The 27,080-nt window shown below is 47.9% G+C and overlaps 1 pseudogene; it reads left to right on the top strand.

Annotated features, from left to right (window-relative positions):
* The first annotated feature begins 15,526 nt into the window (after positions 1-15,526).
* Positions 15,527-27,080, top strand: part of LOC146200491 (4-vinylphenol methyltransferase 1-like) — a 51,779-nt pseudogene continuing 40,225 nt past the window's right edge.

Genomic DNA, 27,080 nt, shown 5'->3' with positions numbered 1-27,080 from the left:
ATTGGTAACCAATATTGGTTGTACCTATTTTTAATGATAACCACATTGGCCCGTCATATCCGATGCTCTCACAAAATCGGTGGTGCCATTATACTAGGATGGATATGATGGGCCTGGATACCCTGCAAACACCGGTGTTGGCTCTGCCATTTGATAAGGATGGCTATAACGGACAGCGTTAGCCGTCAGTCCACTGATGTTGGTCAATATATGACATATGCTGGACAATAATGTCAACTCTGTTACAATGGCCCGCCAATGTCAGATATACACTGGCTTACCATACTCATCACCGGTATTGGCGTTGCCATTTCCTAAGGATGGCTATATCGAACAGCGTTAGCCGTTACTCTACTGACGTTGGCCAATATATGGCATACGCTGGACAATATGTCGGCCTCGCGCGTGAGTCGACCTCGTTCTCCGGGTTACACAAGTGCACCGGCACCCAGATCAGTTCAATTTCTCCAATTGAACAGGAGTGATTTGTTGTTGTGGCTGTAGAAACAAAGAAACTAAAATGCGCAGGCCTGCTACTGGTTCTGTAGCTGAACCACCTCCGCTGCCTCATGCGGAGAGGACAAAATAGGAAAGAAAGAAAAGGAAGAGGGAGAAAAAGACACACGCCGCAACAACAGCGTCGTCCACCACCGTAGCGGCGGCGGTTGAATGACGGCCTACAACAGATAAAAATTCAGTGGCAGGCTAGCCCCCGTCGCAAGTGGCAGTAACCTACCTGTCCCAGCCCCATCAAGGCCATTATCAGCCACCCTCCACTTCCCCCTCCCGAGTGATTTGGAGCATGCGGCGGGAGGTAGATGTGATGCAGCACCTAGTAAAATTGTCAATGGCTCAACCGCCGGCAGCTGCGTTTCGGTGAAGACGAAACGATCGAAACGAAATGGCGTCATATACACGACCTGATACATGACCTGAAGGCAGCCCTAGCAAAAATAAAGCGAGGAACGGCACCAGGACGGGATCAAATCACAGTCAAAGTACTTGCCAGTCTGCCTGATTCAGCATACTCCGCACTTGTCGCTTACATCAACTCCATCTGGTTTGGGGAAACACCACTCCCAATTGATTGGAATACGGCGCTGATCCCCTTCATTCCCCAAATTGCGTGAGAGGCTGTCTGAGTTTCTAGAGAGCAAAAATGTTTTTGCAGGCACCATCTTTGGGCTCCGTACACACAGTCCGCACAGAATGTTCTGCTTCAACTATACTAGGAAATTCTCAAACCGATCGAATATCCTCTCAATGATAAGGCAGTACTTGTTTTGGATTCGAAGCACACCTTCGACAATGTCACCTACGAAATTATTCTAACACATCTTTCCCAAAAATAGATTACGGCCAAATCACCTTTAACTACATTAAGCAAAATCTCCCTGACGTCTGGAATACATACGGTCCGGACACTGAACATGGCCCATACGAACTAGGCATGCGAAAGACTCCGCAAGAAACGGTCTTCTCACCACTCCTATTCAATCTAGCTATGCTGAAACTTCCCGCTCAGCTGGCCAGGGTCGACGGCATCCAGCACGCGTTGTATATGCCGACATCATCATCTAGTCTAAACACGGCTCGGTAGGAGAAATGGAGGCCAACCTGCACCAAGCGGCAGACATCGTAGACAACTACACCCGTCGTTGCGGCATTCAGTCCTCCCTGTCCAAATCGAATTTGTGCACATACGCCCCTCATCAAAGTGAACCACCAAAATCGACCTCACCCTTAAAAGTGCACCTATACCCTAACACAATGAGATCCAAGACGTGGGCCTCTTTATTCACAAACATCGTAGAGCTGACACAACACTGGCTAAATTGTTTAAGGTGGAGGACCAGGTGGGCCGCATGGTCCACCGGGTTTCGAAAAAGCATGGAAGGTTACGATGCAAAGCCGCTTTGCGGCTGGCGCTTGCATTTGTAACCAGTGGAGTCCTATACTCGGCTGCATTCCTCCGCCTACACAATTTTGACGAGAATGCTCTAGAAGTCATTCTCCGTAAAATATACAAGCGTGCCCTCGACCTCCCGGTCAATACCTCCAATGAGCGCCTACTTGGCCTGCGGATGATGAACACCTTTAATGAACTGCGAGAGGCACACTTGATGAACCAATACACAAGACTCTAATACGCTGTGGGGTGGCCGTCTCCTTGCCCGACCACACATGACTCTCCACGACTCTGACTGGCCGACCAGTCTTCAACGACTTGAGCTAGACCCTAAAAGAGACATCCCAGTCTCATGAAGAGGACAATTCTAGGGAACTCCATTGTCGAGGAATTTGCACCCCGATTTTCACCAACCAAGGCGACAAGCACGATTGGAAGGTATAAAAAAGCACTACGACGGGCACGAGGGCGTGTTTTCTGTTGATGCTGCGGGTCGTGAACGGGGAATGGCGGCCGGTGCGGTAATGCACCAAATTAAAACAGTGGATGGACTAATGTTGGCCATCCAAGACACACTGGCTGCGCAAGAAGTGGTGATTGCCCTAGCTGCAACACACACTACCTCAGAATACATTCTTACAGATTTACAGACATTTCAAAATTATCTCAGGGGCAGGATTGCACAGCTAGCAGCTAAAATCCTGCAATATAGTTACACCCGTGGCTACCAACCCGCGCATAAAAACTTAATATAGGTACCCGGTCACCAAGGCATCCCAGGGAACGTGAGCGCACACGCTTCAGCCCGAGCATTTCTCCCCCGGGCACCCAATACGGATCTCGCGGAACCTCCTACCCCATTGCTAACCTACACTGAAATACTTCAGCCACCAACCCGCGCATAAAAACTTAGTATAGGTACCCGGTCACCAAGGCATCCCAGGGAACGTGAGCGCACACGCTTCAGCCCGAGCATTTCTCCCCCGGGCACCCAATACGGATCTCGCGGAACCTCCTACCCCGTTGCTAACCTACACTGAAATACTTCAGCAATTAATATTATCTCGCCGGGTCTACTCTCCATCGGAAAAGGCACTAGACAAAGGGGAGGAGGCACACCTCCGCAAGCTACAGACCAACACGTTTAACAACCCACGAAGACTACACGCAATAGATCCAGAGTCATTTGGCTCACAATGCAAATTCTGTGGGGAGAAAGCGGACCTGTACCATATGGCTTGGGAATGCCAGCGAAATGAGAGTGTTACTATTAATAACCAATCAACGCAGGAGGGGTGAGAGGCAGCTCGGACCAGCTCGGACCAAGGGGTCAAATAGAACAGGTCGAAAGCGCACGGACAGCAGCCTACGTTAATGGAGTTCCGGACTGGGGACTCCAACCGCCGCTACAACCTCCTAAACATTTTCAATAAAATATTAGGAGCGCGTACATATCCCAAAAGAGTGGAGATATGCATTGCACGTATGCCCTCTTCCGGCCAACGTGACACGAGCGGACCATAGTTACAGACGTCTAGCGCGGGCGGAAGCCTTGGCTCGCCACCACGGACACAAACATGGAGTCTTCTACGTGGACGCCTCCGGTCAACACCATGGGGGTTGGTACACAGCCGCAGTCGCTGATCATCATCATCAGCCTGACTATACCCACTGCAGGGCGAAGGTCTCTCCCATATTTCTCCTTTTAACCCGGTTCTGTGCTAGTTGCATCCACTTGACCCCTGCGCACTTAACCTCATCCGCCCACCTAACTTTCTGCCGCCCCCTGCTACGCTTTCCTTCCCTTGGAATCCAGTTTGTTACCCTAAGTGACCATCGGGTATCCTCTCTTCGCACTACATGTCCTGCCCATGTCCATTTCTTCTTCTTAATTTCTGCTAGAATTTCTGCTCGCTTCTTATCTCTTAATGTTACCCCTACCATTTTTCGTTCCATAGCCCCCTGGGTTGTCCTCAACTTAAGTAGAACCCTCTTGGTTAGCCTCCCTGTTTCAGTCCCATAGGTGAGTACAGGTAATTTGCAACTGTTGTATACTTTCCTCTTGAGCGATACCGGTAATCTACTAGTCATAATCGGCGAGTGCTTGCCAAATGTGCTCCATACCAATCTTATTCTTCTTGTTATTTCCTTTTCATGGTCCGGATTTGCGGTTACTATATTCGCCTACTATTTCCAGTAGTTCGCTACCTAATGTAAACTGCTGTTCCTTCCCGAGGCTGTTCAACATTATCTTAGTCTTCTGCATATTGATTTTTAAGCCTACCTTTCAACTTTTCCTGTCTAGGTCATCAAGCATTATTAGCAGTTCATCCCCCGAGTTCATCCTCCGCAGTCGTTCATCAAAACACATAAACGGACTCACTTTCCGTGCACACAACATAACTCACGCGGAAGAGGTTGTCATCGTGCCAGCCGCCACAGATCAGGACTCACCGGTCATCATGCACGACTCGAGGAAAGTACATATCGTACTTCGCCAGCAAAAGTTTACAAAACAGCGATTATCTCGGTGCCCCCTTGCATCGAACGATTATCTGGACTGCGGCTCACACTGGCCTCGATGGAAAAGAAACGGCCGATGTCCCCGCCCGCGCGCTCACTTTTCGGGCACCAACCTCGTCTCCCACCGATCCGGACTACGAACCCAATCCCGCCTACACTTTCAAAGAAATAAGTAAATTTTATCAATCCAGCAATTCAGTCCATCTTTAGCCCTGCAAGGGCCTGACAAAGGCGGACGAGCGCATTCTCCTTCGCCTTTACACCAAACTTTATTGTGCCCGGCAGCATTAAAATTACTTTGACCCCGCTTGCAGAGGGAAATGCCCGCGCAGTGAGGAAACGTCCTCGGACATGTTCCACATGGTGTGAGCATGTAAAAGTAACCTCCAATCTACCTCCCCCCCCTTCCCAACAATTACCGGGAGGACTGTGAGGCGGCCCTGCTCGGTTGCTCTGACCTTACGGTGCAACGAGCCTTGGTCGACTGGGCTCGAGCCGCGGTCGATGTCAATGGGCTCTCGTAAGAGGGACACCACCTAGCAATTTTAAGGGGCGGCCCGTTAAGGACCGCTGCCGTACCCTCCCTGTATATATAAAACAAATAAATGTTTTTCACGATCATCTACGACCAGTGGTTCGCCACATACGATCCCCCTTTCAAACGTGAGTTTTGGCCGCTTTGGACCCCCGGTTGTCGATGGCGCCTCCTTATCAAACTGAGTGTACACTTAGAATAGCAATATTACGCGTGCGAACCCAAGTAATAGCTATAAAAACCACTCCGGTCTCTCTATCCCCATCCATAGGGTCACAAGTTTAGCGCAATGCAATATCTATATAAAAACTATATTAATTTCAGCGCACCACCGATCGACGTTCGATTGAAGCGGTTCCGCAATGTGTGGTAGGCACATTTGTATATCACTGGTAGGTTCGAAATTCTGGCGCGAATGTGTTGAACGCGTAACAGCGATTCGTTTTCTACCACCCGCGTCTTCCTGCTGCTACTGGTTCTCCCACTATGCCCGCCACGATGGCTCAGTGGTTACGGCACTCGACTACTGAGCCCAAGTACACTGATTCGAACCTAATTGCAGGAGCAGCGTTTCGATAGAGGTGAAATTCAAAGGCGCCCGTGTGATTTGTGATGCCAATATACGTTAAAGATCCCCGGGTGGTTGAAATTATTTCGGAGTCCTAAACTACGGCACCTCTTTCTGCCTTTTTTGTCTTCCACCTCCCTTCCTTCCCTTATGGTGCGGTTCAGGAGCCCACTGAGAAGTGTGACAGATACATGCACCTTTCCTTTCTTCTAAATCACTTTAACAATTGATTGCCACGGCCGCCGGAGGTTACACCCTCGTTATGGTTGCAATGACCAGAGGTCGTCGGTACGGCTACTTCACACATTGTAAAGCTCAAATCGACAAAAAATGTTATGTGCGTTAATGAACCAGACCGTGTAGCCCCGATTTGGACGTTGGATCTCACAGTGGACGCCATCTTGGATTGCTAAGGGGGCACACCACCGGGATGAACAGTTCATTGCTTCGGACTTGGAGAAATTTGGAGCCGCGAACAAACCGACACAAAATCCCCATACGTGCAAATCCTTACGCTCTTAAAATAATGCTCTCAGGGGTGGTTGTGGCTCTCAGCGATCTCAAAACTCTGGGGCAGAAAGAATAATTTAGACGCGAGCTGTGCTCACACGAGCGCTCATTTATTGCACCCTACACCACACAGACGCAAACTCACAAAAAAAATTAAACATTACTTGTGGTTTAGCTCTGGTTAACTCTAGTTGAGTTGCGAAACCAACTGCGGAAGCTTCTTTTGCCTGCTACATGATTACCCTGTCACGCCCTATCAGTGTAAGGTGCTACGTTATTGGGGACACTTAAGCTCATCCTTAACGGTATGACGCGTGAAAGTAAGCTACCAGCCCACATATAAAGGCACGCTTTAAAATGACGTGTGGACGTGTCTGCGTGTCGTAGGTGTTACGAAAATGCAAATAGTTCTGGCAGGCTGGTTATAATATCACCCTCCCATATGAAAAAAGTGACCCGAGTAAGCAGCTGCTGCCCGTGACATTTTCTTGCTTTTTCCGTCTGCTAGGCGCAGCGCCGGCTCAGGGACCACGGACACGGACACGGCATACAGCGATGAGCGGTTAGACCTGGCGTAGTATATTGCTTTCGCCATAAAACTAATTTACAAATGCTAACACCAAATCTCGGTATCATTGTACACTCGACACTGTATCAATAATAGGCCACCAGCATTCGGAGTTAACGCTCACAGTTTCAATGCCGATGGCTCAATGCTGGCCGTGGCGTCGGCGTTGAGGTGGCGGTTGACGATCAAATGGCTGATCTCGCTGGTGGTCTCGGACGAGCTTGCGCTTGAGCACTGGCAGACGCAATGTGGAGTTGACGGTGGCGTTGAGGAGGACCACCTGGGCGATTAAGGTAGAAGGTGGTCAGCGTGTTGGTCGCTGTATCACCAGGGCAGACTCAAGGACAGCAGGGGGGCTACGTTGTAGTGTCGTAGAACATGAGAACCCCTAGGCGGAAGCCGGCGTTGCTCTCTCCCAGCCGAAGCGTCCCTGACCTCCCGGAGCCTCCGCTTCTCTCGCTCCATCTCCTGTGCTACTATGTCATTTCGTGCACGTAGTTGTTGTTCTCCTCTATTTTGATGGCACATACCCACAGCGACGTTTGTAACCTAGGAGTAGATGCACGTCATCCTTGTCGTTGTCCTCTCTATCAATTACCTCTTACCTCTTACCACATCATCGAATACTTCTTTTTTCTCCTTGAATTTGCACACATCATCATTTTCCCCGTCATGGTTGCTTTTCTCCCTCAAGCGTCTTTATGTCTTCTTTTTGTGCTCTTATATGCGACACTGAGTATGAACCATACACAACAAGATCTTACGCATATTTGATATCACATAGGATTTATGCGTAAGATTTCTAGGTAATGCTTGGTATTACTTTTTTTTCGCAGATTTTGCAAAATATGACTATAACGAGCATTCCAAGTCAGAAAAATTTGATTTAGTTTCTGTTTATGTAATACCCTTCTTTAGAGAGAAAACAAGCTTTAAGCGCACTGTTTCGATGGCCATCACCGAAGAAGCGCTTTACATCGATGTAGGTCCACAATTCTTCGCTACGCCGTAGTGTTAGCGCAGAAGATCGCGTGAGAGGTAAAGTGAGGCTGCATAGTTTTCAAGGCGTGGGTTCTGGCCCGTCCTGGAAAATCAAAGGCGTGGTGAGGTTTGCGAACAACGTGTTTAATAGCAAATCCGATTTACAGCGAACTTGACATGAACGGCGCGGCAGGGAGAGACGAGGACAGAGAACATACAAGGACGAGTGCCAACTATCGACTTTCAAGTTGAAAGTTGGCGTTCGTCTTTGTGTGTTCTCTATCCTTGTCTCTCCGTGACGCGCCGTTCATTTCAAGTCTGTCCGACCAGCTCGCCCAAACATTCACGCTTTTCAGCAAACTTTCTTCCTCGTAATTTGACAATACGTATAATTTATTGGGGCTTACTATAGTTTTTTCTCTGAGCCTGCCTTGGATACTGGTCTCTTTTGTTCAATTTTGATTTAGACAATTGTTATCGTAGTTTATATTCATTGACTCGAAAACTATGTTGTTTGAAGGACCTGGGGAAAGATCTTAAATTCCTAGGTGTTATCCGTGCTCTTTGTCTGGATCATTTAAGTAAAGCTGATTGAAAAGCTTTCATGCTAATGAGTGATGCTCGAAAAAATTGAACAGACTTGAATGCATGTAGCGTTCCGAGCCTGGAGTAATATTAGTTATATTTGGACAATATTCCATTTGTGCTGGAAAACGGATCATTCGCGGTACTCTGTAATTTACGAGGCGCATCATTTAACTGCTTATCGCATCTTTTTCGCCCTAGGCTGCTCGCGGACTATACCTAAGGCTTTCGCTGGACGACACAGATAGTTTTTCTATCAGCAATACTCATCTGGCTCAATTTGAAGACCACTGTTTATGCACTGCCGACACCGAGCATTTTAAAACGCAAAAACGATGAAATATAAAAAGAAAGAGAGAGAGACAACTTTTAATGAGCATAATAATCAGTACGAATTCGCAGGAGCTGGGTGGTCGGTGCCCCTAGTCCAGGGCTCCGCTGGCAGCAGCTGACTTGCGGACTAGCTGGATAATCCAGGCTTGCTGGTCCAGGTTGTCGCTGGTCAGGGCCGCCTCCCACTGCTCGTGTGTCGGGCATAGCACTAGTAACGTTGGGTCAGGTTTGTCCTGGCATTCCCAAGAGATGTGATAGAGTGTGGGGCTTGCATCGCACCAAGGACAGTAACTCGCGTATTTTGTTGGGCTTATCTTATTTAAAATGTGAAGATTAGGGAATGTGTTTGTTTGTATATTTCTCCAGTCTATAGCGTCCGAGGAAGAAAGTTGTTTGTGTGGCGGTGAGAAAATTCTTCTTTCTAACCGTAGGTGTTCCAGCCTGTCGCCGTAGGGTCCTAGGAGAGGGGTGGGGTAGGGATGGGGATCCGCCCGGTTTGTGAGAGCTCGGGCTAGATCATTCGCTACCTCATTTCCTTCTAGGCCTTCGTGTCCAGGTGTCCATGTAATTGTGTGCGTCTGGGAGATGGAACGTAATATTGCACACGCTCTTCTGTGAGGTTTTCCGGTCAGGTAGTCCCTGCAGGCTGATTGGGAGTCCGTCACCACGTGTGATGACTTCTTTTGGTGGTCTTGTGCTTTTATGGTGACGGCTATTGCCAATGATTCCGCTTCCGCAGGATCCTTGGTATAGATCGAAGCCTGAATAATTGGCCTCTTCTGGTGGTCAGCTGCAGCTATTGTGAACTTGCCAGGCTCGCCGTAAGCCCCTATGTCCACGTAGACAACTTCCGCGTCTTTAGACAATTGTTTTTCCAATGATTTGACTCTGGCTTTCCTTCGACCCTTCTGTAACTCATGGTGCATGTGCTTGGGTATCGGGTTCACATAGATGTTGTTTCTTGTGGATGTCGGAATTTGTCATTTGATCTCGGAAGTTCTTAGTGCCTGCCATAGCTCTAGTTTTGACAGGATTTCCCTACCCGCCTGCGTTGTTGTTAGGCGTTGTTTCTGACTCTCTAGAACCGCCTCCTTGAGCTCCTCGAAGTTATTGTGCACTCCGAGTGCCCAAAGACGTTCCGTTGATGTTGTTGGCGGGAGGTTTAGGGCCGTTTTATTGACTCCTCTTATGATAGTGTGAATGGCCCTTTTATCAGTGATTCTAATTTCGTGATATGGGAGCCCGTAGGTAATCCTGCTAACGACTAGGCCTTGTACAAGGCGGAGGGCGTCCTCCTCCCTCATCCCTTTCCGGTGCCAGGTCACCCTTCTAATCATTCTGGAAATTTGGTTGACTGTGGTTTTGAGTGTTTTGATTGTATAATCCACTCTCAAATTGCTTTGCAACCACAACCCCAAAACTCTGATCTTGTCTGGTCTCCTAGAGAGAGCTGAATTTCTTCTGGGGACTTGTAATTTCTTCTGTGTAGCCTGGTAAGTTCGGATTTTTCTGGGGAGCATTGAAGACCGCTCTCCCCGGCAAATTCCTCGACTAGGTCTATAGCGGCTTGCAGAGCTTCTTTTTGCGCCAAGGATCCCTGAGTAGCCCAGATGGTGATGTCGTCCGCGTATAAACTGAAGCCAATATCATTGCGGGTCAACAGTTTTTTTGCTAAATTTATCATTGCTATTTTAAATAGCATTGGAGAGATTATAGAACCCTGCGGTGTACCTTTGTTCGGCATGGGTACTCTTGGTGATCGGATCTCTCCAATTCCTATGGTGGCTGTGCGATCTGAGAGGAATGCCTTCACGTATTTGAAGATTTTTTTCTCCGCAGTTGATATTGTTTAATTCGTGCAATATGGTTCGGTGGCCAATGTTGTCGAATGCTCCTTTGAGATCTAGTGCCAGAATGAAATTTTCGCCTTTTCGGGGTATGGTGTTGATGACTTCTTCCCTAATCCGGAGGAAAGCATCTTGCGTGCAGAGTCCCTTGCGGAAGCCCACCATGCAGGAAGGAAAGATGTTTTCGTCGATGTAATTTTGGAGCCTGAGGTGGACTACTTTTTCATAGAGTTTTCCCAGGCAAGAAGTGAGGGAGATAGGACGGAGACTCTCCACAGCCGGTGGCTTTCCAGCCTTTGTTATGGGGATGATATCCGCGTGTCTCCCAGCTGATGGGATCTGTCCCTTCTCCCACAGTTCTTCGTTGATGTACTTCGTTAGGTCCTGCAGATGTTCGGTGCTTAAGTTCCTAATCATGGCGTAGGTGACTTTGTCTCCTCCAGGGGCAGTGTTTCTTGTAAATGTACGGGCTGCTGAGTAGACCTCCGCCAGTGTTATGGGGGAGTCAAGGGAGGCGTTTGGTTGACCCGCATATGAAGTTTGGCAAGCCGGAGTAGGGTCTCCTATGTATTTCTTGTGCATGGCGGTGATCAACTCTGCATCTGTGCCCGGGTATTTATGGGCTATGGTGTGGAGGGTTCTTCTTGTGGCCATTTTGGTTTTTGAGGGGTCTATCATGCTTCTTAATATTGACCATGCTTTAGCCGTGCTTAGGGTTCCTTTCAGCGAATTGCAGAAATCTGCCCAGTTTTGCTTGGCGAGCTTTATAGCATACTCTTGTGCTTCAGCCGTAACCTGTGCTATCTTCATTTTAAGTTTTCTATTTAATTATTGCATTTTCCACCATTTTAATAGACTTTTTTCGGGCTTCCCATAAATGTAGGAGATATGTCTACTTCTGGGGTTTTTGTCGTTGTGTTGATGGTCTGGGTCGTTTTTGCATGAACATCCTTTAAGCTTTGAACCCAATCTTCAATTGTTGCGATGCCGTCGTGTGGCGGTCTAATTTGTCTGAACTTATCCCAGTCCGTTATTTTAGTAGAGCCAATGTTCCTTTTCATACGGGTTGTCATTAGGGATAAGCTAAGGATTTTGTGATCGCTACCGAGTGTTTCTTCTAGGTTGGTCCAGGTGCAATGTCTTATGTTTTTGGTGAAAGCTAGGTCTGGGCAGGTGTCGCTGCTTACACTGTTTTCAATTCTAGTGGGGGACATGGTGTCCGTCATAAGACAGAGATCCAGCTGCTCAGCCGCTTCCAACAACTTGGTTCCCTTCGGAGTGTCCTTGTGGTAGCCCCATGCCGTATGTACAGCGTTTAGGTCCCCCATAATAATAAGGGGGCTCGTTCCCGCTATGCGTGTGCATTCCAGTAAAAGCGGCTTGAAATCTTCCTGCATGTTGCTTGGAGAACTGTAAAGGTTTAGGACAAACACACTCTGCTTTCTTCTTTTTTGAGAGATGACCTCGATGAGAACTTGATTAATTTCACTGAAGGGAAGGTCGTGCGGTGTGACTGTTAGCGTGGGGGCCACTAGTTTAGCTATTTTAGGTGCCGTGTCATGGGTGTATGTGAGGTATCATTTGAGGTATGTTGTGCATCCTGTTTCTTGGAGCCATATGACGTCTGGAGGTATCGGTTGATTTTGAATAAACATCTGCAGGGAGCTGCGTTTCCTCTTGAAGGAACGACAGTTCCACTGCCAGAGCTCTAGGTGGTGTGGTTGCCGGTTAGGGGAGGCAGCCATCAGCGTTGCTCGCCACTGCCTCGCAGTCGCTGAGATCTGTCATGCCAGCGGACCTTCGGTGGGCTTTTAGTCGGGGGTCATCGGGGATTCCCGTGCGTTTTAGCACCCCCTGAGTTATTATTTGGATTTTCGAATTGAATTCTGCTTGAACTGCCGCTAATTGAGTTTGCGTGGCAATTTGTTGGTCTTGGAGTTGTTTGGTTAGTTGTGTCATGGTCTACTGCATTTGATTAATCATTTGTTGCATTTGACTAAGAATGCTTGGTGCGTTTTCTTGAGTGTGAAGTCCGAGAGTTTGTGTGAGCGGTTTCTGCCGTTGCGTTTGGAGTACACTCACCTGTTGAGTTTGAGATGCGGAGGTATATACAGCATTTTGTACCGGTTGTGGCTGTACCGATACTATTGATGAGGGTTGGGGGGCAGTTTGCTTCTGACCCATTTATAGGAGTTGTTGTAGTTATTGTTCTACCTTATTAAGGCGTTTCTGTTGTTCTGATAGTTTGATTTTCAGTTGTCTATTTTGCTCTTCGAGCCTAGTGCAATCCTGGCATGGACCATACCTGTTTAGAGCAGTGGGAGGGGCAACCTGAGCCCAGCTTACCCTTTTGGTGTCGTGCTCTAGCTTGTCTGGCGTCGCCCCAATCGCTTCTAGTGGTCCCTGCAGGTTGGGCCTAATATGTTGTGTCTTCTGTTGGGAATAGTAGGCTGTCAAGTCCCGTCCCTTGGATCTCGGTCGGGACTGGGGTCTCTGTTTCTCTGCCAGCTGCTGTTCCTCCTCCTCCGATGAAAACCAGCGGCGCTCCATCGGCTTGATCTGCTGATCTTTCGGCTGACGTGCTGCTGGGGAGGCTTCTGTTGCTGATTGTTGTTGCTTTGTTTAGCTTTGTTGTTGTAACGTCCGATATGTGCCCTGAGGCGCTGCTTGCAGGCCTTGTCTCCCGTTGGGTGGTTTCCCTGGCAGCCCACGCACTTGGCTTCACAAAGGTGGTTTTCCTCTGGTTCATGAAGGCCGCAGTTCCGACATACTTTGGCGGTGGGTGTTGGGCAGACATCCGCTCTGTGGCCTGCCTTAAGACAGTCTTGGCAGATCTGTTGGGTTGGTCGATATGGGTAACATGCCGTCTCTCCCCCGTAATAGATCACGTAGCGGGGGAGAATGGGGCCTATGAATGTTAGCACTGCCGTGCGAGACTTTCCCAACATTCGTGCTTGAACGATCTCGACCCCATTGTGTGCGTAGTCGGATGTTTGATAGAAGCTCCTCTGATGATGTGTTTGGATCCACTCCATGAATAACTCCTCTAATGACGTCCTCAGGTGCCGCCAGGTAGATTGACTTCGTAAGCCTTGTTTTCTGAGGTCAGACTCTTGATGTGCCGTATGGCGTCCGCAGTCTCGTTCTAAGGAGTGCTGACTATGATGATGTTCGATCCTGTGCGGGGTCTCACAATAAATTTGGAGAAGTCGCACAATGCTGGGTTGTTGCAGGCAGTCACGATGGCTCTTGAGAACTGGGTAGGAACGAATTTTCTGACCTCCATGCCTTTCTTTGGTCTTATTATCACCTTATAGTCAGTTTTAGGAAAGGGTGGTAATTTCCTCCTCTTCTGAGACGTTGTTTGATCCATAGCCGGCTGTACTGGCGATGCTATCGTTTTCTTCGGTTTCGTCGGGGGAGCATAGATCTTTCCTGCGATCACGACTTGTTCGCCTCTTGCTAACCTTTGGCGATTCTTCTTGCATATGTTTACGTGCCAGTTGGAGTAAAGGTCATCCGGCGTCCAGGTACGACCCTCTTCCATGTCCTTAGAAGTTGGGATTTGGACGTCTAATTCCATTCCCTGGTGTTTAGCAGAGTGAGCTGGGTTAGCGGTTGTTGAACACAGACCACTAGATCCCGCTTTCCCTTGGTCTAAGGTATCCATGCGCTCTCGGTCGGCATTACTAGGCCTCGTATCGCCTAGCATGGCCGCCGCCGAGGAGCTTCAAAAGCCCATTTCGATGTCCAATAAAACACTCACAGGTTTGAGAAAGACCTCGGTGAATTCCGGATGACTTCAGGAAGGTGCTCGAAACAAACTTTTCAGCATTTGTTGGATTTTTCACACAATTTCCTTTCTTGTTAGCCGAGCCCAATCGAAGTGCGTCCGCTCCCGTCGGCGTAAGCTTACTCTCCACCAAGGGCGGGTCCCTATCGATGGTATCGACTTCACGCAGCAACGTATGCATGCATGAGCAGACCTGTCTAGAAGCGCTCAAGTGGTTCCCTGCAAAACGAGTCAAGCGAAAATTTACAGCTACAGTTGCTGGCTCTCATGACCAGTGCACGTTCTTAAATGAAGCAGGCTAGAAATAAAACCAAGATACTAGCAGAATGGCGTCAACGCAACGACTGCGCTATATTATTTGTTCCGTAGCGCACCTTTCCAGGGCTCTAAGAAGTTCAGTCACAAATGAAAGCACAGAAAGTCCCTTTCTCGACTGAAGTGAAGTGAACTGCACGTGGTACTGCATTTCACTTTGCTTAACTGAAATCCTAGCATGGACGGTCAAAAGTGAAAGCGTCATCGGTCAGTGTAGCTTTCAGTCGACTGTAATGCGTTGGAGGCAGGCAGGGACTTCGTTTGATTCCTCTCGCACTAGAGAGGCCTGCAGAAAGACAGACGTTCTCAATTTTATCGTCAGTTCCGTGTTTTGCCCAAGTGTTTCCCAGTCGCACTCAATAAAACAATGACTTTGAATTGTGATTTTAAGAATACTTATACTTTAAGAATACTTTAAGAATACTAAGCGCCCAGGATGATCGTAGACGAAGCCCTTTCTACGGTCCTAGAATGTGGTCCCACCTAGCTTTCGTCAAAACTCCGCTAGCAATGAGTGTGGTCGTGTTGAAGTCAGGTAGCTCATCTGCTGCTGCGAGTACGAAGCTGCTCGGCGTACCGGTGTCGATCCGGCAGATCGTGATTGTCGAGTGACGGCTCTCTTCCTCCGATTGAAGCCTGTCGTCAGTGTAAAAAAACGGCCTCGAAGGATCTCTGGAGTTGAGTTGGGAACTGCACACTGTTGTCGGCATTAAACAGTTCTATAATATTTCTTGAGCGTGGGGAAAAGTTTGGGGTTAACAACTTAATCCAATTTTCCCAAGAAAAAATTAGCTTCATCTATAAGGTTAAGTTAGGTAGTATCCCAATTAGCAAGAAAAGGCTGCTTTTCCGCGGAACGCATGCGAAAATTCCAGAATGTCGAGGGCGTTTCTTGAGGTAATGACTGCCGTCACATGGGGAAGACTGACGCAGCAAAGAAGACCCTCAGCTTCTGCATATCGGACGTGTACAATGACGCCCGCTACATCCAAACGTTCCATATACCTTTAGAATTGGCAGCAAGCATTTTTCTATGTTGCAGGAGCCGTGCCGCTTGAGATGACAGAACGAGGAACATCGTCCTCGGCCGCTCCGGGCCCGTTCTTGACAGCGGAAGCTCCTCACGTGTACTGCACTAAGATGGCGCCTGCCGCGAAGCCGCTCTTCGACTTGCTACGTTCGTTCGAGTGGAAGTACCCGGCGAGTGACCACGAGCAGCAGTTTTTGGACGTCGGATGCGGAACAGGGGACGTGACTCGAGAGCACATAGTGCCGAGGTGACATGAGATTGCTTAAAGCGAGCGTCTGTACATATATGGTTGCCAGTTTACCTGGCATCGTCAAATGAGTCATATGTGCGCTAGAACGATTTTCCTTTCTTCAGCCACGTTGACCATGATGTAACTTTGTTTAGCCTTGTTTTTGTCTTTGTTCTTAATTATTTGCCATTTTCTTAGCTCATCAAACGTTCACTCAACATCTTTTTTGCAGGTGACACTTTATGGTTTTAAGGCGAAAGCCTTTAATGGCTCATCATGATGTCATCATGACATCATATCCCGTAATGCCTTATAATCTAAACTGACGTCATGACGACGTCACGTTCAGTCACGACATATCCAGGCGATTCACGCATATAGGAAGCTGCCTCCGCCGGATTCCAATCCAGGCGTCCGTGCGGCGCCTTTCATTTTGCTCTTCCTCAAATGCCACACCAAACAGCATAAAGATTCCGCAAGACACTTCGGGATTCCACTTGTCAGTCATCCTGATGACGTCATCAGAAAAATCAAAATTCTTTCTTCAAATCCAATCCAACTTCCATCCCTCGAATCCCCAGCGAAGCGCTTTAACCAACTGCGCCACGCCCGGGATCGTGAAGCGCGTATCATAATTCTCCCTCTAGCTTTACCATCATATCAAAGTAATACAAAGCACAATGTAAGCAGTCAACAGTCTACCCAAAATAGCCTACAAGTGGATGTTCGATGAGGTTTAAGCTTATATACCTTGCGCTTGTGCGAGCAAGCCTTAAACTTACCAAAACAAAACTGTGTTATCATATTGTTGTTTGCTAAAAGCAGAACATTCGGTGACTTTGTACGTGTTCATATTTTTATTTTCAAAGCGCACCAAAGACGCGACGAAGGAAGCCGCGCTTTTTCGTGTTATACCTCTTTATTCTTTTCGTCTTTGGTGAACTATAGACAAAAAAGTATTCGGCTAAAACCTGTAAGCGCTAGGTGGTGCCACCTGGTTTGAGAGTGACGATGAATAATTAGGTAATCAAATAAAATTTTCAAATGCACTTCCAAACTCGAGAAGTCTAATTGGTTAGGGCAAAATGTTTTCAAGCCGTTCCACGCTGCCGAGCATTGATACCGAACGTGAGCACAAGAAACGCCATCGTTGAGGGCATAAATTAATGGAGGGAGTAAATTAATGGTGTGCGTCTTTCAGAAATGAAGACACGACACATTGGGTTCCCATCTGTGTTAATGTTATATATTTTGGCGAATCCATATGAAGACCGTGCAATGGTGGCTGAAATGGATGACTACGTATTCTGTCGTGGTTACCTTGACGTCATTTTATGCGGGAGACTTGAAAAACACGATATCGATGGTTGCATCTCACTTGTAGTAGGGACATCTGGATCTGATCCTAATTTTAATAACAAATGTTACTGTGTCTGCCGTTGAAACATTCTTTCTTATTAAAGGCTCCAAATAGAATGACTACGTTGTACTCAGTATAATTACACGGCGTGCATACAAACACCCCTTCAATCGCATTGCTAATTGATGTGTTTGATGCTGTACACAAGGTAGTGTTTAACAGTCTTGGGAATTAACAGCTTACAGCAGGTAGCGAAGCAATGGAAGTGGTAGACGAATACGTCTGCTTAGGACAGGTAGTAACCGCAGATCCAGACATGAAATGGAGATAACTGGGATGAAGCGCATTTGGCAAGCACTCCCAGATTATGACTAGCAGCTTACCGGTATTGCTCAAGAGGAAAGTATACAACAGTTGCATATTACCTTTACTTACCTATGGGGCTGAAACGTGGAAGGTGACAAAGACGGTTCTACTTAAGTGGAGGACAACGTAGAGAGCTTTGGAACAAAAATGGCAGGTGTAACTTTAAAAGATAGGAAGCGTGCAGAGTGGGTCAGAGATATAACTCGAGTTAATGACATTCTAGTGGAAATCAAGCAGAAGAAATGGCCATGGACAGAACATATTGTTACGTGGAAGATTTACAGTCCCAAAGCTGTCCGCACAACTAACGTTGATGAGGGCACCGATTTCACAACACTCAGCGTCGTCGTCTTCTCGGAGTCTGTTTCACTTCTTCATCCTCATCACGAACAGCGAATACAGCTAAGTAACACTACCCCCCCCCCCCCCGCGGCAAAAGCACAGTCCCGGTGCGGTCTATGTTAGCAAAATAGAAAGTTGATGATAGGGCTTTAGACGGGACACATGCACTATTTCGGAGGTTGGAGCTGTGGACGTGGACTTTGGAGCCAGAGATTCAACTTCGTAGGTAACGTCGGTCACGGGGCGCAAAACACGGTAAGGGCCAGTGTAACGGGGCAAAAGTTTTTCACACAAGCCCACTCGACGGCACGGGAGCCACAGCAAAACGAGAGATCCAGGAGTGTAGTAGACATCACGGTGGCGGCGGTCGTACCGGATCTTTTGAGTCTTGGGATGCAGAGAGCCTGGCATGAGCTATCCGGCGGGCATCATGAGCGCGAGTGACGGCATCACTGGTGTAAGTACTGGTGGCGTCTGCCGCGGGTAGAGAGGTGTCGAAGGGTAGTAACGGGTGTCGGCCAAATAATAAATAAAATGGGGACTATCCAGCGGTAGAATGGACAGATGAATTGTAGGCGAATGTGACAAAGGGGAGATGAACGTCCCAATCTCCATGGTCGTCAGACACATACATGGCCAGCATGTCTGTGAGGGTACGGTTTAGACGTTCCGTGAGGCCGTTGGTCTGGGGGTGATATGCGGTGGTGAAATTGTGGCGGACGGAGCACAAACGGAGAATTTCGTCAACCTCTCGCGACAGGAAACAGCGGCCACGGTCAGTTAGTAGTTCGCGAGGAGCACCATGATGAATTACGTTTTCTAGAAGGAAGTCAGCGACGTCTGTGGCGCAGCTGGTCGGGATGGCTCGGGTAATAGCGTACCGAGTAGCGTAATCGGTGGCGACGGCGATCCATTTGTTCCCCGAGGTGGAAAATGGAAAGGGGCTAAGGAGGTCAACGCCTATACGGGAAAATGGGTCAGTTGGTATGGGTATCGGCTGCATATGACCTGAAGGCAAATTTGTGGGCTTCTTCCGACGCTGACACAGTTCACACGCGGCAATGTACTGCTGGACAGACCGGTAAAGCCCCGGCCAGTAGAAACGTCGGCGCTGGCTGTCGTATGTGCGAGAGACACCCAAGTGGCCAGCCGTGGGAGCATCATGGAACTGTTCAAGGATGGTGGAACGCAGGTGTTGTGGAACGACGAGCAAAAGGTCTGTGCCATCTGGTCGCATATTACGTCTGTATAGGGTGTTCTCGTGGAGCACAAATAAGGCGAGAGATGGGTCAGGGCGGTCGCAGGTAAGACGGAGGATAATGGAATGCAGAGAAGGATCTAGGTGCTGTTCCTTGGCAATGTTGGCAAAGGCGGAGACAGATAAGACATATGCATCATCGTCAGAGTCTGTAGGACTAGGGGAGTCGACAGGATGACGTGACAAATAGTCTGCATCTTGGTGAAGCCGGCCGGACTTCTAGACGACGGAAAAGGTGTATTCTTGTAATCGTAGCGCCCAGCGCCCCAAACGGCCAGTAGGATCTTTGAGAGATGAAAGCCAGCACAGGGCATGATGGTCTGTTATCACAGTAAAATGGCAGCCAAACAAATAAGGGCAGAATTTCGTAATAGCCCAGACAAGCGCCAGGCACTCTCGTTCTGTAATAGAATAATTTTGTTCGGGTGTTGAGAGGAGGCGGCTGGCATACGCAATCACCCTTGTACGGCCGTGTTGTTGCTGAGCGAGAATAGCTCCTATTCCATGGCCACTTGCGTCGGTACGGAGTTCAGTATTGGCGGAAGGGTTGAAGTGGGCCAAAACTGGTTGAGTAGCTAGAGCAGCAATAAGCTCTGAGAAAGCTGCAACTTGTTCAGGCCCCAAATAGAATGAAACGTCTTTCTTGTGGAGTTGGGTGAGCGGACGAGCAAGGACTGCGAAGTTCGGGACGAATCGTCGGAAATAGGAGCATAGGCCAATAAAGCTTCGGACATCGCTGGATGAACGCGGAGTGGGAAAATCTCTGACGGCACGTATCTTGTCAGGGTCAGGCTGAGCACCGGAAGCATTAACCAAGTGACCAAGCACTTTGATTTCCCGATGGCCGAAACTGCATTTCTTTGAGTTGAGTTGAAGGCCGGCGCGGCGGAATAGCTCGAGAATGGTAGAAAGGCGAGAGAGGTGGCTGTCAAAAGTGGACGAGAAAACAATGACGTCGTCTAAGTAACAAAGACAAGTCTTCCACTTGAAGCCGCGCAGCAATGAGTCCATCATCCGTTCGAAAGTTGCAGAGGCGTTACATAGGCCAAAAGGCATGACTTTAAATTGATAGAGGCCGTCAGGGGTGATGAACGCTGTCTTTTCACGGTCTCTCTCGTCGACAGAAATCTGCCAGTAGCCGGAACGAAGGTCGATGGATGAAAAGTAGCTGGCTCCGTGCAAACTATCAAGTGCGTCGTCGATGCGCGGAAGAGGATATACATCTTTTTTGGTTATCTTATTCAAATGACGGTAGTCAACGCAGAATCTCCAACTGTTATCCTTCTTCATGACCAACACGACAGGGGATGCCCAGGGGCTACTGGAAGGCTCGATTATGTCGTTCGTTAACATCTTTTCGACCTCCGTTTGAATGACGCGTCGCTCGGCAAGCGAAACACGATAGGGCCGCCTGTGGATAGGACTGGCGTCCCCGGTGTCAATGCGGTGGGTGACAACTGTCGTTTGACCCAATGGGCGGGTGCCGAAGTCGAAAAGGTCACTGTAGGTAAACAAAAGCTTGAGCAAATCAGCGGCGAATTCAGGTTGCAGATCAGCTGATATGATGCTGTTAAGCGGATCAGGGCGCGATGTGGACGACGAGGGGGTGTTGGCAGGGACGGCAGTTGTATGATCTGTAGGCAGAGCTGGAATGGCACAATCGGGCATGGATGACAGCGAAGCTAATGAAATTCCCTCGGGCAGAACTTGAGTTGAAAAGCTGAAGTTAAGGACTGGGAGAGTGGTGCAGTTCTGGGAGATGTGCACAATTAGATCAGGAAGGGTGACGTGCCGCTGCAGCATGACATCAGTAATGGGACAAGCGAGATAGTCGCCGTCTGGGACGGGTGGAAATGGCGACATAGGGATGTAAACGGCAGTTTCAGGAGGAAGGCGGCTAAACTGTGCTGATCGAAGTCGGGGTGAGCAGGAGGGGCCTTCAGAGCAGAGCGGAAGGTCCAAGCGAAGTTGGCCCGCTAGAGCAGTCAATAAGGGCAGAGTGGGCTGTTAAGAAATCAATGCCAAGGATAATGTCGTGGGGGCATTCATGTAGGACGATGAACAACACTGGGGCATGACGGTCAGCAATTGTAGCTCGCGCCGTACACATTTATTTATTTATTTAAATACCCTAAAAACCCAAGTGGGCATTACATGGGGGGGGGGGGGAGCGGCATAAAAACAGCACAATACATATCCTTCACGCGTATTAATTAACAAAAAATTCACTTAAGAATTATACATAACGTACAGATCGAAGTACAGAGCACTACATTCACTAGCGGATGCATAGATGTTCTGTAATTAACAAAAATGCACTTAAGAATTATACAAAACATACAGATTGACGTACACAGCACTACATTTACTAGTCGATACATAGGTGTGCAGGGAACAGCACGTAACGCTTAAGAAGACAATAGTGGGAACAATACAACGGTGATTACAGACAACCAAGGTGCCCTGAAAGTTTTATTTGAAATTGTGATAAAGAAGTTTCAATAGCTATATCACTCGGTATTGAATTCCAGTTTTCTATAGATAACAGTAAGGGTGAAGTTTGGTATTTTAACGTTCTTGCGAATATTGGCTGTACTTTGTAGAGATGATCAGTCCGGGATGAAATATGATGGGCAGGAGCGATGTGATTAGCTGCAAATGGGCAGTCGCCATGATATAAGGAACGAAAGAACGATAAAGGAGAGAACTTGCGTCGAATGACAAGGTCGGGCATATTGAGAGATTTTTTTAAGATTAGACACACTGTGATACGTTGAGTACGACGAAAGGATGAACCTGGCAGCTTGATTTTGGACAGACTCAAGACGGTTATTTAATGACACACTACTTGGATTCCATATTATGGAGGCATACTCTAGAGCTGACTTTATGAGAGTAGTGTACGCGTGAAGTTTTGTCTCGGAGTTGGCAAGGTGTAAACGACGTTTAATGAGTCCTAGTTTGCGAAATGCTTTATTCGTGATATAATCTATATGGGCGCTCCAGCCTAAATCAGAACTGAAAAAAACACCAAGGCACTTGAAGCAATCTGTTCTTTCAACTAAACTGCCATTAATCATGCAAACATTAGAAAGCGTGTTATTTCGCGTGGAAAAGGTCATTAGCTTGGTTTTTTTTTATAATAATTTCCATCTGCCACATGTGACACCACTCGTTTAGATGCATTATATAAGTCAGTCTGTAAGATAACTGCGTCAGTGGGGTCAGCTATCTTTTTATAAATTACACACTCATCAGCGAAGAGTCGTACGCTAGATGATATATTAAACGCTATGTCATTAATATAAATTAAAAATAGCAGAGGCCCTAAAACTGATCCCTGTGGAACTCCGGATATGACGCGTGAACTGTTCGACGAATACTCTTTAATTTTGACCCGTTGGGAGCGATTTCTTAAGAATTCTTCGATCCATCGGGTGATGTCGCGATGCAGCTGAAGGTTATTAACTTTTTTCATTAATCTTTTATGGGGAACGTGGTCAAAAGTTTTTGAAAAATCTATAAATATGGCGTCAGTATATATTAATTCGTGTACCGATTCATGAAGATCTGTTACGAGCTCGGATAATTGTGTTTGACAAGATTTCTTTTGCCTAAAGCCATGCTGGTTGTCAATAAGCAAGTTGTTGTCGTTTAGATGAGCCATTATGTGCGAGTAAAGAATATGTTCAAGTAGTTTGCAACAAATCGAGGTTAGAGATATGGGCGATAATTTTCCGGAGATGTGCTGTCACCGGATTTAAGAAATGGGCTGACGTTTGCTGTTTTCCAGTCATCTGGAATGCATCCGGAATCTAAAGACTGCTGAAATATGAAAGTTAATATGGTAGCCGACACGTGTGTTGTAAGTTTTAGAAGTTTAGTGTTGATAACGTCCGGACCAGGGCTGCAATTAAGTGGCAATCGCTCAATAACACGGCCAACACCAGCTACGTTAATGACGACCGCTTCTGATGGATGAAGAACTAATGGCCTCAGAGGTTCAGGAAAATTAAAAGGCACTGACTCTTTAGTAAAGATTTCTGTAAAGTGCTTGTTAAATAAATCAGGTGTTGCCTCTGGAGCCACCACAAGTCCGCCTAAATATTTCAATACAGGAATCTCGTGGCTATTCTTGGGGTTAATCACTTGCCAAAATTTCGCAGGGTTGCTTCTGAGCAAACTCGGTAATGTATGGTTGAAAAAGTTGCTTTTAGCCTCCTTTATAGCGACTGCAGTTATAGCTGATACGGCTTTGAACTTCTTCCAGGCGTCGTCGTCGTTCATTTCTTTTGCTCTGCGGTACACTCTTTTCTTTTTGTTAAGATATGTCTTAACATCTTTTGTGAACCAGGGGGCATCAGTTCTCTGCTTTATGTGTAATTTTGGAATGCAGGCATGCTCAATTTCCTTCAGCTTATCGCGAAATAACAGCCAATTTTCGTTCGTCGTGCGAGTCTCAAAAGCGGCTTCGAAAATCTGCGCAAAGTCTTTTAGCATCCAGTTCATTTTTTCATTGTCACACTTTCGGTAGTTCAGTATACATTTGGTAGCAGTCTGCTTGACAGGAATGTGCATGGTCATGTAACTGTGAAAGAATCTATGATCGCTTATTTCTTCGAGTACGTAGGTGCGAAAGGAGTGGAGAGGTTAGTAAATAATAAATCTAGAACATGATTACCTCGGGTAGACTCTTGAACCAGCTGGGTTAGATGGAACTCAGCTATTGTATAAAGTAGACGTGAACATTCGTGGTGATTGGGTCCAGCTGTGACGGATGGTTTTATCCAATTAATAGCAGGATAATTGAAGTCCCCACCTAATAAAACAATGCTTTGGGGGTAAGTAGCAAAAATGTATTCTAATGCATCGTGCAGATGGTCAATGAAATCCGGACGGCTGTTTGGGGGGCGGTAGCATGCATCTATGATATATGTGGCACCTTTGAGTCAAAACATGACCCACAACAGCTCGATGCACGTGTCGAAGGTGACCTGACATGGCTGATAATCGCTTCTTAAGGCGCTAATTACGCCTCCTCTCCTTCCCTCTTTCCTGTCTTTACGAAAAACACATAGATTATCAGGAAATGATAGTTCACTGTTACAAATTTCAGTAGTTAGCCATGTTTCAGTGCCAATAATGACATCTGGACAGCACGTGAAAATCATGCCTTTTACGGTGTCAAGTTTAGGAACAATACTACGGTAATTAGCAAGAATCACATAAATTTCGTGAACCTTTCCGGATGATCCTTTGCTTTGAGTTCTTGGTCATTTAGGACTGCGTACATCTTGTTCGCTTACCTTAACGACCTGTTCCAAAGTGGGGTCATATTTGTAGGTTACACCACGTAATTGAAGCTTATTAAACCGAAGTGTGAATTTCTCGTTTTCTTTACGAATAGTTTTTACATACTCCCTCAATTTTTTTCGTTCTAGTTGGATTTTAGGTGAAAAGTCTTCTTCTCACCACACTTTGGGTTTGACGTCTTTTAAGTTAAATGCATTCCGCAGTACTTGTTCCTTTACCTTAAAATTAAGAAACTTGATGATTATGGGGCGATTGTAGTCATTGTGATTGTAGTCATCATGCCAACCACGGCAGCAGGGCTGCCATTGGTGACGCAAACTGTAGACGAGACGGCTGGCGTAAGGACTTTCTTGAGGCGATGGCGAAATGAGGAGCTGAGAACGGACAGTTGGGCGCCTGTATCAATTAGAGCAGAAACGGGAACTCCATCCACAAGGACGTCGATACGGTTATTTTGTAGGGCAGGGGTCAACAGAGGTTTTTCAGTCCGGGTCATAAATGCAGCGTCACCTCCGGCAGCTGCATTGGCTAGTTTTCCAATACGTGGCCAGAATATGACGGTGGCGAATTGCGGCGAGGAAGAGGAGACCGCGAACGTCGTGCTTGCGGGGATGGTGAACGGTTGGCAGCACGGACTGTGGAACCGGGGTCAGCAAGGGTCTGGTCGGGGCGAGGTGGGGAATAGCGAGGGGCATAGTCTCCGCGGCGGTCAACGTAGGTGTACTGACGAGATGGCGTGTACCAGCGACTACGGCAGTGGCGGGAAATGTGGCCAACGCGAGAACAAGTAAAACAGATGGGGCGATTGTCATGGGTACGCCATTCATTTGGGTTGCGGTAACGATATCGTAGCGAGAAACCGGTGTTGGTTGAGGTGGCAGCAATTACTGGAGGGGCAGGTCCGGAATCCACGGTGTCGGGGGTGCTGGCAGAAGGGAGGCCCATATTCGCAACCTCTTGGCGAACAACAGCCTTAATAAGTGATATGGTAGCCAGGGTGTTGTCGGTTGTATGCGACAGCGAGGCCGCGGGAGTCATTGCCTCAAGCTCCTGGCGGACAATGCGTGTCAAAGTGCTGTCGTTAGCAGGCGGTCGAGGAGTCGGGATATCGATACAGTAGGAGCTAGCAGCCGTGTTCGACAGCCGGTCGAAACGGTGATATATGCGCCTCTGTTTCGCCTGCTCGAAACGTCGGCACACCTGTAGCACGGAGTCCACGGTGGAGCAATCCCTGCACAACAGGAGGTTGAAGGCATAGTCGGCAATGCCTTTTACTATATGGCCGACTTTATCCTCCTCAGGCATGCCTTGGTCGACTTTGCGGCATAGAGACAGGACGTCTTGGATGTAAGTGAGATAAGACTCCGTAGACGTTTGGGCCCGGGAGGCGAGCGCTTTTTTGCGGCAATGTGGCGGCCAATAGGCTTTCCGAATAGGCCGTGCAGATTCTGTTTGCAAAAATCCCAAGATGTTAGCTCTTCTTCGTGGGTTTCAAACCACACCCGCGCGGTCCCAGCCAAGTAAAATATTACATTCGCGAGCATGAGTGTGGCATCCCACCTGTTGTGCTTGCTCACGCGCTCGTATAGGGCTAGCCAGTCGTCTACGTCGACGTCGTCGGTCCCGCAGAAGGTTCCGGGGTCACGGGGGTGGGCCATTACAACAGCAGGGGTGGCGGCTGTAGAGGTAGAGGCGTCGGTAGTCATCGTGGTGGTTCCGATGTGGCGGCCGCTGCGGAGATCCAGCTTGTGACAGGGGATCGAATAGATTCACCTCCACCAAGAGATGTTACGTGGAAGATTTACAGTCCCAAAGCTGTCCGCACAACTAACGTTGATGAGGGCACCGATTTCACAACACTCAGCGTCGTCGTCTTCTCGGAGTCTGTTTCACTTCTTCATCCTCATCACGAACAGTGAATACAGCTAAGTAACAATATACGAAAAGAGCATAACCGACGGTCGCTAAGAGTTACAAATTGGACTCTAAGGCAACGAAAGCGGGCAGCGGAAATCTAGACAGGTGGATGAGGTTCAGCGCCACTCGCGTTGTCTTGAGTTTTGTCCTTGTTTGTTCGCGCTGCCTCTTTTCATTACGCATTCTGACCAATAGGCCCAAACTAAGATTCAAAGAAGTTCGCAGGGGTCAAATGGATGAAGCCAGCACAGGACCGGGTTAACTGGAAGAAAATGGGAGAGAACTTCGTTCCAGAGCGGGCCTATACACACGGCCTATAATAAACTCGTTTATCCACATTATCCCCTTCATGGATCACTGCCTTGTCGTGGCGGAGGGGCTTGCGAAACTCGATGAAGTCGTGAGCTCTGCTGTGTAGGGCCACCCAAGATAGACAGGTCACGGCAGAGAGTTCTGACAAAATGTGATTCACTGGAGAAGGTAATGGCAACCCACTCCAGTATTTCCTGCCAAGAAAACCCTATGGCCAGTCACAATACCATTATCGATATGGCGCCGGAAGATGAGCCCCCCAGGTTGGAAGGCGTCCCACATGTTACTGGGGATGAACAAAGGGCGATTCCTAGTAGCTCCAGGACGAATGAAGCGGCTGGGCTAAAGCCAAAAGGACGCTCAGTTGTGGATGTGTCGGGAAGCGACCGGAAAGTCCGATGTTGCAAGGAGATATATCACATAGCAACATGGAATGTAAGATCTATGACGCAAGGTAAACTGGATATCGTCAAGCGAGAAATGGAC

The sequence above is a fragment of the Amblyomma maculatum genome, chromosome 2 (genome assembly GCF_055883805.1).
Source record: "Amblyomma maculatum isolate TAMU_Amacu chromosome 2, ASM5588380v1, whole genome shotgun sequence".
Lineage (NCBI taxonomy): Eukaryota > Metazoa > Arthropoda > Arachnida > Ixodida > Ixodidae > Amblyomma > Amblyomma maculatum.
The sequence above is the reverse complement of the archived record's forward strand: the minus strand, read 5'-3'. Positions and strand labels throughout refer to the sequence as shown.